Consider the following 19693-nt stretch of genomic DNA (forward strand, 5'->3'; position numbering starts at 1 on the left):
CATTTTATGAATACATTCTTATTTTGATTATTTAACATACATGTTCTGTTTCACAAGTTAATGGGGACCTATTGCACTGTTTGTCATACAAACCATGACCTTTTTAGAAGAATTAATCAGTAAACGCTAAAATTAAAATTTGATAGATGTCCAAGAGAGAATTTGGTGGCTTGGAGATTTGACAACTTGACCTTTAGTGGAGTTAGTAAAATTTGTCTAGAATATAAGGCGGTCTAAGCTCATGGGCTTCCTTGAAGCAAAGCATGTCATAATTGAAGTAAATTTGAAGACTTGGAAGAACATTAATTGCTTATAGAAACTAGCAGCTATTCCACACATTGCTACCAACAAAAGGTGCTGTCTCCTCCTCCCTACCCTTATGGCCAGTGTCACTGTGCCTGCACATAAGCATGCTTCTACTTCTGTCCTAATTTATGGACATGCACATCACTCTCTGAGCTTTAATATATTTACTCTCATTGTTCTTAAAATTTATTTCTCCAAAAGGAATTATTTTTCAAAGCAGAAACCCCCCTTTAAAAGGCCACCATAAAATAAGTACATTATTCTATTCTAAGACATGCAACTTACCCTTATACAATAATACAATCTACTTAGAAGTTACTTGATAACAACATGAAAAGCGCTTTATTAGCCAAATGCTAAAATTCTTCCAAGAAGTTCCATCTTTAATATTGGATGCTATTATTTAATTCATTTGGATTTAAGTTTCTTTGGAATTTTTTATCAATAATGTGTACCACATTTTAAACTTAGTACCTTCATACTAAGCCATCATGGACAAAGACATATTTTTGTCAGCTCACAGATTTGAGTAAAAAAAAAAAAAAATCCCACAAACTAAAAACAACCATTTAGTATGTTAATAACATCCATAAAGTCCTGAATGTTGCAATAATTTAAAAGTTGCTGTAATTAAAAAAAAAATCATCTGGAGGCAGGTATATCTTGACTACAAATCTAACAACATACACCTTAAATATATCAGAAAAAGAGGCTTTAGAGCCAGAAATCATGACTGTTAAAAACAAATATTCAGTAGCAATTTCTAATAAAGCTTCAGAAAGAAAATCAACACCACTACCTCTTTATTGGAAGTTGCTCATCTCTTTTTAGATTAACATGGCTAGGCTTTGCAAACTACAAAGATGGGGATTTTGAACAGATCCCTCCTTGCTGCCCACACTATTCTTCTGGGGTGCCATACTTTCGTTTTCACTGTTCAAGCAAACTAGAAAGGAGCCCAAGCAAAGCTGTTTCTCAGTCTGGCATTTTGTTGTTGTTGTTGTTGTGTTCTATGAAATTTGTCCAGTGGTCGGACAACAGAATCCCCATTAGATTCCCCAACAGATAACCCAGCTTCAAACAGGGAAAGTGGTGTAGGCAGTTCAAGATCCCAGATCCCTGTGTTGAGCCAGTTTTTGGTTTTCCCAACCCTGCCAGCCAGGGGAGCTGCCCTCCCCACCTCTACAGCTTCCTGCAATCCCATCTCTGGTTACAGTCTTTCCCGGGCTGAGCCAGAGAAGGGAAAGTGCCTTGGTGCTGAAATATCTCACGAAGTTTCGAAAGAAGAGATCTTTATGGAGACAATAGATCCCAGAGAAAAGTCTCTAACATTAAGTTTGTGCGTCCTAAACAGGGATGGGGGAATCACTGTCCTGAGCAGGGAGCTCTGGGCTCAGCCTGAGAGCACTACTCAGAAATAGCAGAGCATAATTGGTCTTCTGCGGAAAGGCTGCAGTGTAAGTGGAACTTGAAATGGCTTTACAAAACGGAACATGTAAGAAAAACAAAAAGAACAAAAACAAAAATCAGCATATGTCCTGGAAGAAGCTGGATATAAAAACCTGGTTCCCTTTGAATTAACGCGTTCCAAGTCTGGTAGCCCAGATCCCAGCAGGCTTGAAGTTTCTGACTGCGCAGCCGCTCTCCCAGTATCTGTCCCAGGACACACCAGTCCCAAACAGGATGACACACCTGTCAGGGCTGCGAGGGAGGAAGTGCCTGCTCCAGGACATTCCTCCAATGTCCACACTAGCACCACTCCACCTCTGCCCAATTGTCCAGTTGCGACCACCTTAGCTCAAAGGCGTAGTCCTCTGGAGTGGAATTCACTTCATCCCAAATCTGCGCTCCTGAAAAGTGAACTGAGCCTCCCACGCGGGGTTTCTGCCACCTATAAGTGGCCAGTCCCCAAGCCTAGCTTCTGGCCCTCGCCCCTTATCAACTTCTCTTTGCTTCAGCAAGGCGGATCAACCATTACTTTCTGCTCCAAAGTCCCTGGTGAGACTTTGGGGAGCCTCGGTGAATGTGCTTCTCCCCCAGCGCGCTAGACCCAAGGGCTCCTTTTTCATTAAGGCAATAAAGTTCAATTTGCCCGGCTCCTTCTGTGCCAGAGGAGACTTTTCAATGCACCGAGTTCTCCGTCCCAGCGCGCTCAAAACATCCTGTTCATTCGATTCCAGCCCGGATCCATGAAGGACATCAGTCTACATAAAGGGGACCTACTCCTCTCCTTTCAAAGTGCCCCAAACCTCGTGCGTGTGCGCGCGCACACACATACCCACACTCTCTCACACACAATGCCATCCACGCGCTGTCAAAGTCTGTCACTGCCTAAGCCAGAAGGCAGGAGCTGAAGCCGCACCGGCGCGAGCATCAGCCTGGCCAGGCAGCAGAACTCGCTGTCTAGGTCCCAAACATCCTTGTCCGGATGCTCCGGCCACTAGGAGCTTGTAAGCACCCCAAGATTACAAAGCGGTCTGGAGAGCCGCACCTTACCCGCGGGACGCGCCGTCTCTGGCCGTTCTGCTGGCCCGCGGGCAACGGGGACGCTGCAGCCGGGGTCCCGAAGATGCTTATTCTCCGTTGCCGCTGCCCGGATCCCTGGCGCCAGCATCACTTCTCCCCCGCCTCCGCCTCCTCGTGCTCAGCTCGCGCGCCCGCCCCTCCCGGCGGCCTCCTGCAAGCCCCGCGGTGCTGGCAGCGCGCGGTGGACGGCGGCGGAGGCGGCGGCGGCGCCCGCGCGGGCTCGCTCAGCTGCACCAGCCGAGCAGCCGCGGCGGCAGCCGGAGCACCGGAGCCGGGTTGCGCTTCCCCGGCGACGGTTCTGGCCTCGGCGACTGACAACGCCCGGCAGCCAATCGCCGCCTCGCCCCGCGCGGCGGGGGGAGACCAATCAGAGCGGAAGGCCCAAGGTTTGCCTCCGCCTTTGCTCAGCAGGCTTGTTTCCGGGAGAGGATGCTGCTGGGGTGTGGGATGGAGGGGGAGGCAGGGCTGGGGCGACGGGTGGGGGACTTGGGCCCCGAAGCCCAAGCCCAAGACACAGGGAAGAAGCCCGGCCCACAAATCTGGGCCCCGGGCGCTTTCTGTCTACCCGGGAAGAGCATCTTGGCATGACCCGACACTCCCGGGTAACTGTCCCCAGAGCCTTGGCACGGAGGTTCAGTGTCCTGGCATCACTATGCAGAGGTCTTGGGACCCGAGTAGAAGCGGCGCTACTGGAGAGCTAATCCCTGGAGGTGGTCGCCGCCTTGAAGGAAGCAAGCAAAGTCACCAGACAGCGCCCCCGTCCTTCTAGGTTTGGCAGCTGAAAAGTGGTACCTCCACTAGTGATCAGCCTGGAGATGTCCAAGCTAGGAAGGAGATACATTGAGGAACGTTTTCAAAGTTCCTTGTAGAGTGGACCTTTCTTGTTTGCTCTCCATATAAACGTCAACCCGGCAGAACAACCACTACGGGAAAATAACCAAACAAAACCAAAGGAAACCAGACAGTGACTGTGTAAGCAGGCTAGTTAATTACCTAGCCCTTGCACGTTGGTTTTATTTACTCATATGGAGAGCATCAAGCCTAACTGATCCAAGAGGTTTTGCTTTAAGAGTTCGTGTGCAAATGTGACTGAACATTAAGTGACAATGTTTGATAGGAAACGGAAACAGAAACCTTTCTTGCCTGTCCTAATCTTTCCCTCAAACACTAATAATCCTTCCTTGTAGAGTATTTTAATTTTCCAGTGCAGTTACGCAAAAATCGCCATCAAAACAGCCCAGAGGACTACTTAAAAGCTTCCGCACTTAATTTCTAGAAACAAGGAAAACAAAATTAAAAATGTTTACACAAAGGCTTGTAGAAGAAAGGGACAGTCTCCAAATGACCCTTGTTCTCCAATGGAGACAGTAAAAGTCACCTCACAATGCTTTTTTGTGAGTGTTTTTTTTTTTTAAATCATAGCTACATCATTTTCTGATAAAAATGACTTTGTTACTCAGTATGGTCCTTTCTTTTTATTTCTATGCTGTTATTCATGTTGCTAGTTATTAAGGGGCTCGATTGTTTTTGCAATCAACACCACTCATTTCTTCATTTACGTTTTTAGAAAGGAAGAGAGGGAGGGAAGGGAGAAGAATAAGAGAGAAGAAAGGGGGGAGAGAGAGAGAGAGGGAGAGAGAGAGAGAGAGAGAGAGAGAGAGAGAGAGAGAGAGAGAGAGAACTATTATTTGATTTCCAGAACAAACCATGCACAAACTTCTTGGACTCTATAAGAGGATGCTCACTATGCAACAGACTTGCCTACTATCACCACATTTTCAGTATAGAGAATATTCAGACCTTTGCTGTTTTCTATGCCTTCCTCTCCTTCAGCCAGTTGACCCATCTTGCTAAGCCATCCCTTTCCAAACTGGCTGTGCTTAGAGTAATCCCATTTCTTTACAGTTAAAAGCTGAGATGTAGACCCTATTCCTTTGGTTTCTTTTTAATATGACGGTCTTGACATGGCTCATCATTTTTTTAAATATTTTATATTTATATTTATATATATACACATATATATACATTTATACACACATACACATATATATCCATATATATCCATATCCATATATATATATGGATATATATATATAGAGAGAGAGAGAAGTACATATATGTGTTCTTATTGCATAAAGAAAAAAACAGTATCTTCACAGACTATCCAAGGAACAAACCATGTAAGAAGGAAGTTCAGGAAAGAAAAGTAAACGTGAAATATATTAAAAAATGTGGGGGGAAGAGTTAATCTCTGAAAAAATAAACAGATCTTAAAGTTATAAAGTCCAAAAGCAATAAGAAGCTGGTGAGAAGGCACAGAAGGAAAATCACATACCTCTAAGCCTGACCATCCCATCTCAACCCAGAGACCCACATGTTAGGAGAGAACTCATCCTCTCTAGGGTACACTTCCACACCCACAACCCCACACATGCACACAGAAAATTAAAAGTACAAAAGTGCATCTGTTACAAAAGCAGTTACCATTTAGAAAAATCTCTAACAAAAAGGTAAGATTGAAAAGAAGTTCAATTTTTTTAAAGGGATTTTTGGTGATAGAAAGAGGTAGGTGATTTAGGACCTTGCAAGCAGAAATGCATAGACAGCCCATGTAATTTTTATAAGTACTTTATATATCTTACAAAATATGTTATAAGTTTTGCATAGCATAGCATTAGTGACTAAGTCAATCAAGCAATTCTGAACAAATGAAAGGCTTAAAGAGAATCAACAGCCACGTGTACATAACACGAATATCTATCATTGGTGCTTTCTGCATTTAGCTAGGAATAAAACTAGAATTCAGAATTAACACTTGACAGGAAGAATTGTGAAGAATTTAAGATCGAGGAAGCTTTTTTTTTTTTTAAGGATAAAGAAAGAAAAGAAAAGATAACATTCTTACACGTAGCTAAAAATACTGTGCATTGGTGCTAGGATTCTCTGCACTTCTATGAGAACCAGCATAGGAGGCATAGAAAGGCCAATGTTATTTGATTTTTAATGAATTGTTTATATTTAAGTGAAAACTGTTTTAGGGCAATTTGTTTGCTTTTAGTTCCTAATTACATATGTCTGATTTTTTTCTCCCTGTTATTAAAGGAAGGTGTTTCTTTTTATTTAAAGGGATAAAGATTCACATAAACAAAAAGTACATCAAGAAATTATATATTAATTAATGCAGCCAATCTATCAGGGTCAGTTAGAATGAAAGCAAGAAACTAAACAAGGAGAGAAATCTGTCCAGTTCTACCCCTGACTCTGTCAGTATGAATAATCTCAGGGCAGTCATTAAACCCCCACCCAGCACTCCTTATCTTAAAATAGAGATTGAAAACAAATCAAACTTGTGGCTGCCTCTCTCAGATTTGAAGCTTAACTTGTAATTAGGGCTACAAGTTATGAGAGGTTTCTGGGAAAGGCCATTGTGAAAAGGTAGAGAACATGGATTTAATAATGACATTACCCTCTCTCGAATGTGAAGTAATTTAATTCTCACTGTAGCTGTTCCTCATGGGTGGGAAATATCTATTTCGGCACATTATTGTACTGAGTTCTGAAGAGGCTCTTTTTGCCAAAGCTATGATAGGTTGGTTATCAAGTACACTATGCTTTCTGTGCTGATGTTACCGGCAGGATTTTTCCTGTACTTTTTTCCCTGTGACATATTCAGTACAATTAACATCTGAGCCTTTCATGTCTCCATCATTATAAAGGATAACACTTGTTTCATTATCTTTGAAAAATTATTCTTTTCATGAACTTATTTTCCTCAAACAATATAATTAATTACATAATGCCAAGCATAAAGACCCTCATATTTAAAGCTAAAAATGCTTAGAACAATTGACATTACTTCAGATTATAAAATGATTACTAAACAATTTTTAGAAATAGGTGTTGGAACAGTGGAAAATGGATCATATCAAATTGGGTTGTAAATACTGACATAAGAACATACAGCTGGGCTAGAGGAAGATACTAGGGTTGTTGGGATGAGAGCCATATGTTCCTCAAAGAATGGAAAGAAAAAAGTAAGACAAGAAAGATGTTTCTTGTATATTGGGGAACAGTTATGTTATTTTAGATTCAATACTCTGAAATGCGGGCAGAGTCATGTACACTATATAATTGATTTGAATTAATATAGGATCTCTTAAAGTCTTGAATTATGGATGGTCTTTAACGGTGCTGCTATTAATCATATTAGACTTTTAATGAGTATTTGTTAATTTTATGGAAGTAAAGCTACTACTAAAATTAAAGCAAAGATATTCCTTTACACTATTAGATTATGCCTTTCAATTTTGATGATTCGAAAAGCAACTATTTGCGGCTGACGAAAAGTCTCAGCAGGCAAAGACACCTGCCACCACTTCTGACAACCTGCCATCAATCTCATGGATCCATATGGTAGAAAGAGAGACCTGACTTAAGTTGTCCTCTGACCTCGACTCATGTACCATGTCACACACACATGCAGGCACACACACAAACACACAGGTACACACACCCACACACACACACAAACACTGGTACACACACATACACAGATGTGCACACAGGCCGGGTAAATAAAATGTAGTTAAAAATGTTACTTGATTGACTAAGAGAATTAAATCTCGTCTAACACACTTTTCTTTAGTTAATTGATTATTATTATTTTGCTTTGACCACTGAAGAGAAGATGCACATTACATTGGTCCAAACTGAAATGGGAAAATGGAAGGAAAGTGTGTATGTGTGTGTGTGTGTGTGTGTGTGTGTGTGTGTGAGAGAGAGAGAGAGAGAGAGAGAGAGAGAGAGAGAGAGAGAGAGAGAGAGAGAGAGAGAGAGAGAGAGGAGGGAGTAGGATATAAGAAAGAGAGAAGTAATGACAAGTTTTCAAGGTGTTTATGCACCTGTTCTTTATGACCTCACTAATCAACATTTTCATTAGGGACTAGTTAAAGCATAGGACACTGAAATGTTAATTTTTAAAAGGCTAATTACTTCTATATTATTGTAATGAAATGTACGTTAAGTGCCTAGCACAGTACTGGGAGTCCAATATCTGTTTTATGAAGAATAGATGAACGTATAAACATTACATGAGGTTGCTGGGAAGAGGGAGATCAATGTTCTTATAAATTTAGCCCACTATAACGATTAGCATGCATTCTTACGATTTTGCCCATTTGGAGTTTATACAAAATAAGTTTTCACACGCAGTTTTGTTCTCTAGGGTTACCTGGGTGGCTGAGTGGAGATGCTATCAGCTGTATTGTCTTCTTACTTTTCTGCAGCGTTCAAGCCCATCACCATTTCGGGTTTTTAAATGAATTCTCTGGGTATTTTAGAGTGATTAGAGAGTGTGTCTGGAGGATAATCATGCTTGCCTCGGGAGAAAAGTGCTAATAAAAGGTCAAAGCTGAGTCCCTAGGGACTTGGGCTCCTGAAGCTAATAGCATGAATCATCATTAGCTTTTCCTGGTGCCAAGTCATGCAAGTCTCTGAAGTTCATACGGAGAGAGAAATTTAGATCAATAGGACTTTATGCTACCATGCAGTTTGATAATTACTTTACAGAAAGCAAGTTTGAAAAGCTTTTTTGTCTTAAGAATTTTTCTCTCTGCTCTAAAAGCCTCCTCTCCAAGTGACTTGATACCTGTAAGGGAAGAAAAACCTACAGAATTCTCCTTCAGCCAATTCCTTTTCTGTTGTTGGCCTTATTAAGGTGGAGGTTGCCCACATGCAAATTAACTTTTCAGAAAGAATATGTTGTATATTTTAAGAAGCCTTATGTTTTCTATCAAGACTGAGTTTTTAAGTTAAAATTTGTTTCAGGTGATTTATTGGCACACATTAATTATATACAACAATGGAATCCATTATGACATTTTCGTTTGCCTCCTTGATGTATTTTAATCATATTAGTATTCTATTTTCATCTTTTGTCCCTTCCTCTTTCAAACCACTTTTCTGAATGTCAATAATGCTAGCTTGGAAAGAATGCTTCAGTGCCCTTTGTAAAGCATGCTCACACAAGGACTCTTGATCTTGTGATAGGTTGGAGGTAGGTAGGCTGTTTAGTTGATAAGCGAAGCATGCAAGGCCATTGCTGCTTTTGTGGGATATGTGCTATATCCAGTGGGGTGGGGAATTGGAGACTGGCACTCCAATGAGCCCACTGAAAAATACTCAACAAAATAGATTATGCTTTGCTAGACCAAGAACTTTTGAGGCTTTAAAAAGAGTCAGATGCAGATATTTGCACCCTACCAATGGACAGAAGCAGCTGACCACTGTTGTTGAATTAGGGAAGGCTGAAAGAAGGTGAGGAGAAGGGCGATCCTGTAGGAGGACCAACAGTCTCAATTAATCTGGACCCCTGAGATCATTCAAACACTGGACCACCAACCGGGCAGTATACACCAGCTGATATGAGGCCCCCAACACAAATACAGTAGAGGATTTTTGGGTCTGTGTTCATTCAGAGATGTTGCACCTAACCCTCAAAAGATTGGAGGCCCCAGGGAGTTCAGAGGTCAGGTGGGGTGGGGGTTGAGGGCATCCACGTGGAGACAGGGGTCGTGGGAAGGAGGTATAGATTGTGGAACAGTCGAAGGGTGGACAGACAGGGTCGGAATAAAATAAGGAGTGTAAAAAAATTAATTAATTATTTTTTTAAAAATGGACTAAGAAAAAAAAAAAACAAAAAACAAAACAAGAAGCTGAAAACTTGTCCATGAGTTTAATGACTTGTAAAGTACTGGTTACATTCTAGTAGGCACACCCATGCCCTTTAGCTGGTAGCAGAAAAAAATAACTTTCAAATGTGATCGGAAAGGAAATGAGAAAGTAATATTTTCCGAAGTGGTAGAAAAATACCAGTGTTGTTACTGTTCTTATAACCACAAAGAGTCTATAGTCACATTTCAGAATTTCCTTAGATCAGGCATAGGAGCATTAGAACAACCTAATTGCATTTTCCAGATTGTCTTCCTCCAGGCTCATCATGCTTCCAGAAATTACTTACATTGTTTCTATACGGATCACTTCTCTGTATCATGAGAGAAGGACTCTTACCGATCTGATGCAGGATTTCAAACTTCAAAAGTCATTACTTTACACAACTTTTAGAAATTATTACATGGCTGGTGAAGAGGCTCAGTGGTTAAAGGCTCCTGTTCTCCAGCCCAGATGACTAGAATTGGATCTTCATGTTCCTCATTATGGAAGGAGAGAATTTACTCCTGGAGACACTCCATGACCTCCATAGATGCACCACAGCACGTGCGCATGCACACATGTATGTGCACATACCCAGAATTCCTTTTTAATTGTAATAATAGTGGCTTCTGCTTTTGTATTTTCAGTGTTTTGGCTATGACAATTTTTTTATCTGTATGCACTGTGTGTTTTTTTTCCTTTCATAATTATATTACCTAGTTAACCTACATACTACTTGACTTTACTCAAGTGCTCCATTCATGGAAAGGCAATTCAGATTGTCGTCAAGTACTTTTCAGCTGAGGCATTAATTATAAATATTTACAAGAAGAAAGTTACAAACCATAGATGCAGATGGTGGTCAGAAGTCAGCTTCTCAACATGATACATTTTAAGACTTCTATTGAGGTTTAACTACTCGAGAAATATGTTATTTAAAAAAAAAAAAAAACCCTAACATGCCCTGGAAAAAAAAAAAAGAAGTAATATTATCTTGTACAAAAAAGGTAGATACAAATATATTTTGCTTGTGTTTGGCCATCTTGCCTGGTCTATAGAGACTCTGCTTGGTCAGCTCTCAAACAGCCACTCCTTTGGTCTTTAAGTCTTCAATGTAAATCTCTCTGAATAAATCCACTGTTAACTCACATGCCATTTTAGGCCTTCCTAAGGACACCAGAGTCAAATCCTCTGGCCAAGTGCACCAGAAATGGTGTAACAAGACTACCTATTAGATGCTATATAAGTTCTCAAGTGCTTGTTGTAACTTGTAAGTCTCTTAATAGTACATTAAATTGGGTTATTCAAGGTAACTAATTAGTGTCTTTCAGCCTTGGGGAGAAAATGTTATTTCTGGAAATTGAAGAGGAACCCCTGAAATCTGAAAGCAACAGATGAAATTTGAGCTGGAAGATAATTTCTAACAGCTGGTATTGGCACAGGAGCACAGATCCTCTTGATAGGTTCCAGCTTCTGGAGACAAGAGCATTATGAATTTCTAGAGAGTAACGGAATAATTACATGAAGCAGGAATTCAGATGGGTCAAAAGAGGAAACAACCTAACATGTGTTAAGACACTGTTTGTGTTTGGCTTCATAAGAATCTAACAAATATTAGCCATTTGGTGATATCTATATCTACGGCAGTGCAGATTGCCATGAGCAAGGTAACCTGATGGGTTCTCTGGATATGAGTGGACTAAAAGTGACAGTCAACTGACTCCTTCTGATGACCGACTGAGCACAAGATAAAACAAATAAAACAAAGAGAATAATTTGGTTTGCTTTACAAACTCAGCCTTGGAACATCTACCAGTATATGCATATTTTTATTTATATCAAATAGGTTAAATCAGGGGATTTTTGAAATTTAATTTATTCTTTGAAAGTTGCATGCATGTATTAGAGTGTGTAAGTCCACACCCACTCCCTTTTACCCAGTCCAGGATCTTGTCTGCATCCCTAACCCAATGTTAGAGTTTCCTTATTTATTTACTATTTGTTTATTTACCTATTTAACCAATCTATGAAGTGTCAGAATATTTTCAAATTGCTTTCCTTTCTAAACAACAGTATTTATTAATACTAAATGAGATTTTTTAAAATGTGGGTTCTGGGTAAAGCTCAATTTCAGCTTAAACTCCAAGTCTACCTTACCCAGAATCTGAGACCCAGCAAGTTATTTACCTCTGTGTCCACATTTCCTTGCTAGCAATATGGGTCTACTAATAATCATTTTGAATGTTTTCTGGAAAATAATTACTTAACATGCATTTTTACTTTTTATTTTTTTAATTGGTCAATTTGCGCAAGCCTAAGTTGCCTGAGGAGAAGGGAGCTACATTGAGAGAATGCCCTGCATGTTAGTCCTATAGGGAAGCCTGTGAGATAATTTCTTGATTGTGATTGATGTAGGAGGGCCCAGCCCACTCTTTCTCCTTGTATAAGAAAGGACACTGACCAAGCTGTGGGGAGCAAGCCAATATAAGCAGCCATCCTCCATGGCTTCTGCATCAGCTATCTCCAGTTCCTACCTTGATTTTGTACCCCTATTTCCCTTCATGGTGGACTTGAAACTGTAAGGTGAAATAAACCCTTTCCTCTCCAAGTTGCTTTTGGTCATGATGTATTATCAAGACAGTAGAAAAGTAGCTAATATGAGGCAACCATTTTACTGTCTGAACTACATCCCCAAACCAGAAACTGAGTTTTTATACTAGAGCCATTTAAACAGATTCCCAAACAGTGCAGTGCAAGACAAATACCTGGGGAGCTGGTTAAACATGCAGATGACTGGGAGAGAGGATCCATATTTCAACACACCATTCCCTCAATTTGTCACAGCTGTGAATGACAGCTCCTAAGGGTCTCTATTGAATTGCAGCCTGCATGCTAGTCCTGTAGTCTGTCTCAGCCAGCACTTTCCTGCAGCTGCAGGTCTAGGGCAGGGGAAAGAAGCAGGTCTGAGTTTTTGTGATGTCATGCTAGGGCAGAAATTCTCTAAGTGCTGCCTGGAGCCACCACCACCACCGGCATCATCATCACCTGCAGAAATGTGTGTCCACCTGAAATCCCAGCACTCAGGTAGTAGAGTCAGGGGCATCACTAGTTCAAGGTCATCCTCAGCTAAATATAAATTTAGAGGCCAGCCTAAGCTATTTGGAGCCCTGTATCATTAGCAAAAGCAAAGCCGGTACCTGGGAAAATAAAGTACTTGTTCTGCAAGCGTCAGGATCCGAGTTCCAACCTCATGTAAAAATTCTGAATATGTACCTGCCTATAATCCAGATTAGGAACACCATGCCTGTAACACAGACTGGGTTATATGAAGCTGTAATAAGCCCTCTCCTCCCCAAGGAAAGAGAGTCAGAATTCTGTATGAACAGAAGCAGAAATTGAGAGCTCAAGAGCTGGCCAGCCGGCCTAGGTGAAATGGCAAGCTTCTAATATAGACTGATGTCTGCTTCAAGGCAGTAAAGTGAGGAGAGATAGAAGATGATGCCCTGTGTCCTCTTCCAGCCTCTGTGTGTCTCTGTGTGTGCACATATACTCCACACATTTTCATATATACACCATAAATGCTTACACCACACTTACCGACAGTAAGCACATGTGCTCACACACCATCTTTAATTTTCAGTTATTCTATGGCATGGCAGTTATGCTTTTTTGTATCAAACCAACTCATTACAAAATTGGTGTCTGAAAAAAATGTTTATCCTCATACACATTAATAATAATTGTTTTTAATCACAAAATATCACATAAGCTAATATGCCCTTCAGTAAGTGAGTGTATAAACAAACTACCTTGATGTAAAATAAAAGGATATTGCACAAAGCAAGAACATAAAAGGAACAAGTTGTACAAAGATATGGGTAAAGTCAAACTATGCAGCTACTTGAATGGGCTTCTCTACAAAGGTTGAATGCCAGGTTATTCTGGATTTATAGCATTCTAACAAAAGCAAAACTACAGAGATAGCGAGCAAAGAGTGGTTGCCAAGGATTGGATTTGAGATTGCTATAAGGATAGGTCGCTGTGGATTTCTTAGAGTAGTGAGCTCTTCCACATGAAGCAAGGGCGGTTACACGACAAGTCACATTTCTCAGGATTCCAGAAAGAGTGAAGCTAAATATGTACCAAAAGAAGAAAATCTTTCATGGGTTTGGCAGGATGAATGTGTGTTTAGAAAAATATATGGAAACTTTATTTCTAGAAATAAAATTAAATAATATACTTCTCAATTAAAACTTATGTTTTACGTATACATATAATGTATACAAGATATTAATGTTCCCATGTAGTATATATTCATGTGCTGGATAGTTTCATGTCAACTTGACAAAAGCTAAAGGCATTTGAGAGGAAGGAACCTCAATTAAAATGTCTCCATAAGATCAGACTATAGGACATTTTTTTTTTAGTAATTGATAAGGGGTTGCCTAGCCCACTTGGGTGAGATCTTCCCTGTGCAGGATGTCCTGGATTCTAAAGGAAGGAGCAAGCCATGGAGAGCAAGCTAGTCAGCTTTTTTTTTTTTTTTTCCGAGACAGGGTTTCTCTATATGGCTGTCCTGGAACTCACTTTGTAGACCAGGCTGGCCTCGAACTCAGAAATCCGCCTGCCTCTGCCTCCCGAGTGCTGGGATTAAAGGCGTACGCCACCACGCCCGGCGCTAGTCAGCTTTAACCCTCAACAGAGGTTAAACCCCTTCTTGGCCTTTGTATCAATCAGCTCCTTCCTCCAGCTTCCTTCCCTGTTTGAGTTCCTAGCCTCTTTCCCTTCAATGATGAACAGCAATATGGAAGTATAAGCCAAATAAACCCTGTCTTCCCAAGTTGCTTTGATCATGGGGTTTTGTCACAGCACCACCTAAGATAATCCACACTGTATTCTGGAGGTGGTAGTTATTAACCATTCATTATGGGATGACATGATTTTTTTTAATCAAGGTTATTGTGGTCATAAAAAAAAGAGTAAATGTAAGTATTCATATCAAAATCCCAAATCTTGCTTGAAACATTTGATGGGTGACACAAACCCCTTCTTCTCAAAATTTAGAGAGATCTTTAATACCATGACATTCAATGATACACCCTTTCCTGCCACTTGTTGCCAAGCCCAGCACGTTCACAGTGAGTTCCCACACTTAGAGGAATTCTTCCCTCCTTCATTTCTATCCATATCCTCAGATTTCACACAGTGGGAAGGAAATGCTTGTCCCACTGTAAGTTACCAACTGCCTCAGCCGGACATAATTACCTTTCCCTACATTCTACAAGGTAGATTCCTATTACGCTCCCATACTTCTCTGACAGAACTACAAGAACACATTCACAGTGTATCGTGGAATCTGTTGCTTGGGAATCTCTCACCACACCTCTACACCCAAATACTTTGGTGATGTGAAATTCCTCGTTTCCATCATGCTTTCATAAGATCCTGTAAGACTGGACCGATGGCCACTGGTTTAAAACACTTGTTGCTTTAGCAAAGGCCCATACCAGTTTTCTGGAAGCTACATCGGGCAGCCTACAACCTTCAGTAACTCCAGCTCCAGACTATTGAAAACCTCTTCTGGTCCCTGGACCCACATGTACACGTGTGCATATACTCACCTACAGATACATAAACTAAAATGAAATAAATCTTAAGTAAAATTGTAGAAAATGTTTGTCTTTTATCTTTTGTCCTGTTCTTGATATGTTTTGAAATAACTGTTAATGCTACCAGGAAGGACTTTTTCAAATAAAATTAGAAGATATTAAAGTAGATGACATTGCTTATTAAAGTAAATGGCTTTTTTGAATATGAAAAATAACAGTGTACACAGTGTCCTATGCCTTTCCATGAGTACCTCTCAATAAAATCAATGTTCTTATGCTTGAAGTCACAAACAGACTATTTCTGATCTTCACAGCAGCTTTCTCTAGACATTTAAAGTCTTAGGTTTATATTCTAACTCTCTATATTCAGGAGAGTGAGTTACAATTCTAAATCTCTGGCTTATCCTTTTGTAAATAGATGTTTTCTGAAAACTCTGCCCATATACTAGAAAGTAACCACAGTCTGGTAACAATGTCCTCTCTTCCCAAGGATGGAAACAACAGGCTCTGCCACTTCTTTGTTCCCACTCCTTTCCTGCTCCTGTTGTAGTAGCTTGGCATTTGCTACATTTTATACACAAAGTTATAATCTTCTACCTACGAGCTTTGGGTGCGTTACCAAGTAACCACCAAGCCTGGAGGATGACAGTGTTGAAGTCTACAGCAGTTTCTATGTCCTCTGTTTCTGCTGTCAGTCTTCAATCCAAAGCTGGAAATGCTTGTAAATGTGCGTCTCCTTTTCATTAAAAATGAATACATTCAGTAAAGTTATCATGTTAGATTAATATTATTATGCCTTGTTTTTCTCATTTCTGCTATCATAAAGTAGAAGGATAATTTAGTTGTAAACATGAACAAACTAATGATAACCAATAGAGAGTAAACTGGCAGTCAGGGGTTGGGCAAGGGCAAAAGCACCTATTAAAAAGAGAAAACTCTAAATCTTTATAGTGTAATCCTACCAAACTTCCAAAAAGGAGCTAATGTTAATTCTGGATAAATTCTTCCCCAAGTAGGGGAATGTTATAATTACTTTTCTATTGCTGTGCCAAGAAACCGTGACCAATGCTTTTATCTGACAAAGAGTTTATTAGGGACTTAGTATTTTAGAGGATAACTCTATGACAACCATGGTAAGGAGCATGGCAGAAAGCAGGCAGGGATAGTGCTAGAGTAGTACCTGAAAGCATATGCCTTAGTCCACAAGTATAAGGTAAAGAGAACTAACTAGGAAAGGCAGTGACATCCTCCAACAAGGTCACACCTCCTAATTTTCCCCAAAGTGTTTCACCAACTGGGAATCTAATAATCAAACATATGAGCTTATGTGGGCTATTCTTATTAAAACCACCACCGTGAAGAAATAATCCTTCCAAAGATGTTCTGTAGTTGTGGCAATATTTTGATGCAAAAACAAGCTAAAAAGCAAAACAATCAAAAAAGAAAGTTATAGATCAATATAGATCAATACACAAGATGAAAATAACACTGCCAAACTAAATCTAGTAGCATATTACAAATTTTCTTTTACTATTGTCAAATGAAATTCATCCAGAGTGCAAAGGAGTCTCTACATATACAAATTAATAGACATATCACAACATCAATAGATTGAAGTGCAAAAACCATGTAGTGTCCTCAATAGATACAGAAAGACATTAGATAATATTCTATATCACTTACTAATGAAAACTGAAACACTGGGCACCAAAGAAATATATTCCAGCATCATAGTTATTATACTATAGTATATATTTTTATTGTATTATCTATAACACATAATATATTATAATTATATACAATATAGTACAACTTTATACAATATATTATTACTGGATTCCCTGTTGGTGAAACACTTTGGGAAGGATTAGGAGGTGTGGTCCTGTTGAAGGATGTTACTGAGGGCTGGCTTTGAGGTTTTAAAAGTCTGTGTGTGTGTGTGTGTGTGTGTGTGTGTGTGTGTGTGTGTGTGTATTATAATAAGAAGAAAGCTAAAAACTGTCTTTAAGATGTTAAGAGACAAGAATGCCCATTCTTACCACTTTAATTCAGCATAGTACTGTGAGTCTAGTCTGAGCTATTCATAATGAGGGAATATAAAGAGTATTCAAGTTAGAAGTGAGAATACCAAATTGTCACTGTTTTCAGATGACATTATATTATATAAAGAAAAGCCCAACCTCTGCCAAAATCTATCACAATTAATAAACGAGTTCAGTAAAGTTACAGGACATAAAATCAACATTTAAAACTTCAGTAGTGTTGCTACATGTCAGAAATAAATTAACTGAAGTAGGAATAACAAATGTAATCTCATTTACAATACTATAAATATATTGTAAGCAAATTAAACCACAAAGGTGAAAATGTAAAAAAAAAAAAAAAAAATCATGAAACACTGATAGAAGGAGCCGAAGACACACATGAGAAAAATAAGTGTTATGCATTCAATTATTACAAAATTAATATTATTAAAAGGCCCTACTATGCCGAGTCCATAGGGATAATTCATTTCTCATCCAATAATACTGTTTAGTTCTTCACAAAATTGAAATCAATGTTAATGTTTATAAGAAACCACAGAAAGGGGAGGGCCTAAACCAAAGCCACTTTTGAGGAAGCATCATAGTACTGGCACACTGCTTCCTAAGCAGAGTGCACAGCTGTAGGAGCAAGCCAGGCAGATCTCAGTGTAAAGCAAGCATGTATGCCAATGGTACAGAATAGAGCCTAGATATGAACCCATACATCCCCAGCCAATTGCTCTCAATCCATATACCGCTGAACATTGGAGAAAGACATTAGAAAAACTGGTTACCCATACATAGATGAGTGAAGCTTGAATTACAAACTAATATAATACCTGAGGTGGTAAAGGTACAAGAAAAGAATCATAAAAGTCCTTGGCATATTGAAATGGTCCAAGAACCTTTAAACACGACTCCCAAATCATAAGAAAAACATGTACGTAATTGAAAATCTATTCATTGTAGAAAATGAGACCATCAACAGGGTGAGGAAATGACCTGCAAAATAAAAAAATATATATATTCAAATTATACACCAAATGAGAACTTAACATCCTGATCATTTGGGAAGGTTTTCCAAAATCAACAGCAAAATACATACACACACACACACACACACACACACACAATATATATATTGTGTGTGTGTGTGTGTGTGTGTGTGTGTGTTTTAAAAGTGGTATAGTACAAGTTTCTCAAAAGACAGTCTATATCTGAATGTAGTAGCACATATTCCTGTTCCCAAGTAGGGAAAGTATATGTTTTGGACCTAAGAAATGAGATTAACCTGAATAATACAATGAGGTTCTTCCCTAAAAATATAAATAAATAAATGCCAATTATCAACATCATTAATAATCAATGAAATGCTAATTATAACTATGGAAAAACTGGGCATGATGTTGCATGCTTGTATCCTACCAGTAAGGAGATTAACAATCATGTGTTATAGACCAGCCAGGAATACATAACATAATCCTTTGCACACACGCTTGCGCACACACACACACAACTCAAAAAAACAAAAACAAACAAAAAACCCCAACAACTACAACACCAAACCCCACCCACTCACACACAAAAATAGTAAGGAGACATTGCCCTTATTCCAGTAAGCTTGGCTACCATCAGAAAGACAAAAGAAGACAAAAGATAATCTGATGAGGACCTGGAGAAAATGTAACCCTTTAAATGCTGTCAATGCAAAGGTAAATGTATACAGCCATTATGAAAACCAGTATGGAAATTTGGAAAATTTTTAAAACTAGAAGTGCCATTTGACCCAGAAATCTCATTATGGGGTATGTCTCCAAAGGAAATGAAACCAGTGTACTAATGAAACATCTGCACTTTCATACTAATGGTACATCAACCACATTAGCCACAAACTAGAAATAATCGATGGGTCCATCAAATTATGAGTAAGAAAAGAAATAAAGCATATATACAGTGAGGTGCTATTCAGCCACAAAAAATGAAATGAAATGCATTTGCAACAACTTGGGTGGAACTGGAGACTATTATATTAAGCAAAATAAGCGAAAATCACATGATCTTGTTCCTATGTGAAATCTGAATTACATGGAAGTTGAGAACAGAAGGATGGCCACCAGAGCTTGAGGAGAGTAGAGTTCTCATGATGGAGAGAGGTCAGTCAATGGCCCCTATCTAGAAATAGGGCTCATAGAGACTAAAACACCAGTCACAGAGTCTAGATGAGGCTGTGCTAGGTTCTCTGCATCTATGTCATGGTTTTGTTCTTGTGGAACTCATAACAGTTGGGAGTGGTGCTGTCTGTGATCCTTTTGCCTGACTCTGAAGGACGCCTTTCTTTCTACAGCTTACCTCGCCTGGCCTTGATATGAGGGATTTTGTGTAGTCTTTTGGTAACTTATTATGCCATGTTTGGTTGATATGACTGGGAGTCCTGCTCTCTTCTGAAGTTAAAGAGAGGAACATGACTCCAAGGGAGAAGGAAGGTTGGGGGAAACTGTGGTTAGGGTTTAGTGTATG

At 39.5% G+C, this 19693-nt stretch overlaps 1 protein-coding gene across 4 annotated transcripts in view; it reads right to left on the reverse strand.

The window, feature by feature from the left end:
* The window catches only part of B3galt1 (beta-1,3-galactosyltransferase 1), a 569427-nt gene extending 566525 nt beyond the window's left edge, over positions 1 to 2902 (reverse strand). For 3 of the 4 annotated variants that reach the window (XR_015046524.1, XM_029469650.2, XM_029469661.2), the window contains exon 1: positions 2803 to 2891. The gene's annotated coding sequence lies outside the window, so the exon portion shown is untranslated. Of the gene's footprint in view, positions 1 to 2797 lie in introns of all 4 variants that reach the window. The other variant, XM_085834810.1, reaches the window with a different exon arrangement.
* Positions 2903 to 19693: the final 16791 nt, after the last annotated feature.

This window comes from Mus caroli, unplaced genomic scaffold (assembly GCF_978045245.1).
Source record: "Mus caroli unplaced genomic scaffold, Mus_caroli_1 scaffold_2, whole genome shotgun sequence".
Lineage (NCBI taxonomy): Eukaryota > Metazoa > Chordata > Mammalia > Rodentia > Muridae > Mus > Mus caroli.